General features: G+C 51.6%; 1 protein-coding gene across 1 annotated transcript in view; it reads right to left on the bottom strand.

Annotated features, from left to right (window-relative positions):
* The window catches only part of wwp2 (WW domain containing E3 ubiquitin protein ligase 2), a 14,548-nt gene extending 11,242 nt beyond the window's left edge, over positions 1-3,306 (bottom strand). Inside the window, exons 1-2 of the mRNA XM_071542011.1 lie at positions 3,062-3,306; positions 1,090-1,171 (exon numbers count right to left, since the gene is read on the bottom strand). The gene's annotated coding sequence lies outside the window, so the exon portion shown is untranslated. The remainder of the gene's footprint in view (positions 1-1,089; positions 1,172-3,061) is intronic.
* Positions 3,307-4,508: the final 1,202 nt, after the last annotated feature.

Raw genomic sequence — 4,508 nt, 5'->3', positions numbered from 1 at the left:
CGTCCCCCCCGGGATAAAAGACTAGCACCTCCCGACCCCCCCCCTTCCCCCTTCCCTTCCCTTCCCCAAAAAGCCCGCGGATCTGAAAAGAAGCTGAGATAAAAGCCCTCCGCTGGCCCTCGTACCTGGCCCTGAAACTCACAGCTACGGGGGCTGAGCCTTGAGGTGCGCTTGATTCGTCCGGTTCACCTTAAGGATGAACCGATGAACCTTGCGTGCGTCTTTGAGGGGGGGGGAGAAAAAAAAACGAACATTCAACTTTTGCGAGGCGTGAAACTCTTTCATTCTGCCCTAACTGTCTGACGGGGAGGGGGAGAGAGAGAGAGGGGGGGAGGGGTGATCGGTATGAGTGAGGTGGACACAGAAAAAGAACTGACCGGAGGAGCGCTTTTCCCGGGTTTTTTTTTAATGACAAATAAACAGAGGTGGAAAAAAATAACCAAATGATCGGCAAAGAGAGGAGGTGTGAGTGCGCGATTTTGAACTCACTCAGAACTCAGAAACTCGTTTGCTGTTCTGGTTCTCAGACCAGAGATAGATACCTGCCAGTCATTTTCAGGCCTAGAGTACGTACTCCTCGCTTGCCAGAATACGAATGGGGGGGCTGATGAACGCTGCACAGAGGCAGCATCCGATTAGCATCACCAGGGCTGGCGATCACTGGTTGTAATACAGTCATGTTTGGTGCCTGCTGGGTGTCAGTTGAGCTACAATCAAGAGTTCTCACCATGGACCTGATGTACAATTCCATGACTTCTCTTCCAGGACTAAGGTTCCTGGGTTTGTTAATGTGCTTTTTCAGTGGTAAAACACATTCTGCAATATTCCTGTAAAGCGGCCCATATGTGAAATTCCCTAATATTCCCTGACTTTCCCCCAGAGAGTTGATCAAACACACCTCTCTAACCTCCATGACGTTACAGGAAGTTCCATGATCGGTGGGGAATCCTAACGCTAAACTGTGTACGGTGATCGTCTTTTCTTAGACGCTGTATGACCGGAGACGTACAAGCTACCAAACGCAACCACACACACACACACACACGTACACACACACATGGTCCGCTCGCAATGCTCGGGGAGTCTCACCCTTGGGTCCGCGGGTCCTCCCACTGCGTGGTCCGCGTGTTGTGGTTGACGAAGTACACCCGCCCATTGTCCTGGCGCTTCTCTGTGGACGGAAGCAAACAGGGGGGGGGGACAGCGTTGTTTTAGGGTGACTTTTGTGGATTTTGGGATTTAGTAGGAGAGTACAGAAGAGTGGAGAGCGATGGGAGAAGTGGGAGGGAGGGGGGAGAGAGAGAGAGAGAAAGAGAGAGAGGGGGGGAATCTCACCACCGTGATCGAAAACTGGCGAGTCTGTGTGGTATTTCACTGTGGCTTGATCTGAAATACCTCGCTAGGGGTAAACCTATGGCCTCTCTGGTAGGGTTTTGTGTGTGTGTGTGTGTGTGTGTGTGTGTGTGTGTGTGTCTGTGTGTGTGGTACTGGAGAGCAAAAATGAACAGAGAGGGATGTTTAATGACACAAAAAAACAAGGTGCAAGAAAAAAGTCGAACGATTACATTGGTGTCAGGAACCATAAAGCAGGAATATAGAGGAGAGAGAGAGTGTGTGTGTGTGTGTGTGTGTGTGTGTGTGTGTGTGTGTGTGTGTGTGTGTGCAGTCCAAGTGAAGCCGCTGATCCCGGCGCCCCCTCCTCCCTCCTCCTCCCTCCGTCGCTCTCTGACATCTTTTTCTCATTAACAGGAGTGTGTGGAGGGCGTAGAAACAGTAGCGCTCACATTGCAGCTCTCCTCGTTTTTTTACCCCCTCCTCGCTCTTTCGCTCTCTCTCTCTCTCCCACCCCCACTTTACTCGTCTGTTCCGAGTTTTCACCCCCCCCCCCTTGTAGCAAAGACTTTCTTTCATTCCCCCCACCATCTCTTTTTTTTTTTTTTTTACCTCTACTTCTTCTCCCTTCCCTTTACCCCGATCTTTCTCTTTTCTCGGACTTGAAAAAAAAAAAAAAGAAGCGACCGCAGATGAAAAAAGGAACACGCCAGAGCGGAGAATCCGAAGCCAGCGATATAATTGAGGTTTTTCGTCTTGAGGTACCGCAACATGTTGAAAAGGCATCATGGGGCAGGGAGCTGGAGCGAAGGGGGAGGGGGGGGGGGGGTTGGAAGAGAACACGGCTGGGGCGATTGGAGCTTGTGACAAATCGGGGTTTTTTTCGGTATGGGGGGGGGGGGGACAGAACTCGCCAGCGGCCATTCCTTATGAATGAATTGCCGTGTATCGAATCGCCGAGTCCCGTTAAGAATGGAATTAATAAAAAGGACGAGTAAAAGGATGTGCGCAAGTGGAAAAACGAGAGCCGAGGAAGAAACTAGAGCCGCTTCACCCAGATTCCCCCCCCCGCGCGGCATACCGCGACTCCACATCGAGACATCCGCATTAATCGATGAATTACCAACCGATCGAGAAACCGAACGACGAATCCAGCGGTGTTTCTGGTGTTGCGGAAAGGCCGGGAAAACCAATCCGATGCGTCCCGGCGGTTGAAGGGAAAACATTTCTTCCGCACTTCGCCCGGGAAAACTCGCTCAAAAGGCGAACTTGAGGAATCTGAGCAGCCCCGGGTAGAAATTGCGCCGTGTGCTTCTGTGGCGCTTCTAGCTTCATTTGGCGCAAAAACAACAAAAAACGAGTCAACGGCTGGAGTCGTCCGACCTACCTGCGTTAAGATTGGAAACAGCCCCTCGACTGGAGAATCCGGTTCCTGACTGATGAGGGTTTTCGCTTCTTGCCAGCTGCTTCTGAACGGCTACTTAGCGGCGGCTCTACAGTCGCTTCCACACTTAACCGAACCATCCCAAGATTAACCGCAATCTAGTTAACGGAAGCCAAGTGATCTAACCGCTCAGAAATCCTCGCTGAAGTTCAACAGCACAGCCAAGACATACTTGAGGAAATATGGTGTGTGTTTGTGAGGTGTGTACCTACAAGGTGTGTGTGTGTGCAGAGGCATGGAAAGGCATGTGTGTGTGTGTGAGGAGTGCGTTAACGGCGAACTCACCCCATCCAGGAGGCAGCGCGCCGAGAGGGTCATTTTCCACCGGGGCGCCGGACGACTGCGGGAGAGAGAACAGAGAGAGAGAGAGAGAGAGAGACAAAAAAAAGGAATCCGGTTAGGGACTAGCTTCCTCAGCGCTCTGTCTCTCCGTCCTTCGTCTTCTTCTTCTGTGAAATTCTTCTGTCCGAAACAAACTCAAAGATAGGTGGGTAAAAAAAGAAGCAAGTCGGTGAAGTCTTCGTTTGACGGTGATCCCGCTTCGGATACCTGTCAGTAGAGTCGGGCAGGCTGAAGTGTGCGTGCGTCTCTGTGTGTGTGTGGAGGAGGAGGAAGGAGGAAGGAGGGGGGCGGGGGGTAGCGGGAGCAGCTAGCGGCGGCTCCTCTCCGGTGCGGCGGCGAGGGGCGACTGAGGGAGCTGGCCGGCCGGCGGCTCGTATGCCTTTCCAAAAACTACACGCTCGGTAGGAGGATAAAACAACAAGCGCTGTTCCAATGAGCTCACTGGCTGGACCCAGGCCCCACCCTCCCCCGGCTTCCCGCTCGCCCACCCGCCCTCCCACCCTCCCTCCTCCTCCTCCTCCTCCACCCTGGCACCCCCTCCCTACCCCACCCTGAGGTCCTCCCTCCTTGCCTTCTCCCTTCTCTTTCTCTTTCTAGCGGTGCTGTGAAAGTAGCCAGGGAGGTGCGATGTCTGAGGGAACTGAGGGGAACATTCATGCTTGTTCCAGACTGGAACCCCTCTCCCCCCCCCTCACATACACACACACACACACACCCCAACCCAGCCCAACCCCTCCACCCACCCCCACCCCCCCAACCCCCTTAACCCACCCCGTGCCTGACAAAAGGCACCTTTATTCACCCTGGGCCTGGAACCGCTGTGGGGTTTACTCAGCCTGCACTCGTACACACACACACACTCAAAAAAAAAAAAAAAGCTTGTGTGTGGCAAATAGTCGTTCAATGTGTATGTGCTTACTTAAAATACACACACACACACACACACACATATGTACACATGAATATATTAGCCGGAGTGGAAAAGTAGCTGAAAAGACGCTTGTTCGGAATTAGCGGTCGCTGATGGGTTTTCGTGAAAACGAGCTGATAAAAAAAAAAAAAAAAGACGGTCCAAAACAACTTCATCATCATTAACTGCGCTATGCAACATAGTGCGGGTCGGGCCCCTTTAATGACAGCATGTTACAGTGTTATTGAGTGTTGTAGTGGTAAACTATGACCTCCAGTCGGTGATCGTCACAAGGCAAATAACCGCCGATATGAACAAAGATCTATTATTCTTTGAGAAAAACATATAAAGTTACGCCTTTTTCCCTATGATTTTCACCAGTTTGATACTCCTTACTATACTGTTAAGTATGACTCTGGATTCAGATCAGCCATAGAAGGTGCTTAAACTCTATTCCTACAAATCAAAAGACTTTCAGCA

This window comes from Centroberyx affinis, unplaced genomic scaffold, assembly GCF_046629955.1.
Source record: "Centroberyx affinis isolate AG114_WGS23_722 - 3 ecotype Tasmania unplaced genomic scaffold, CSIRO-AGI_Caff_v1 ptg003990l_1, whole genome shotgun sequence".
In the NCBI taxonomy this organism is placed as follows: domain Eukaryota; kingdom Metazoa; phylum Chordata; class Actinopteri; order Beryciformes; family Berycidae; genus Centroberyx; species Centroberyx affinis.
The sequence above is the reverse complement of the archived record's forward strand: the minus strand, read 5'-3'. Positions and strand labels throughout refer to the sequence as shown.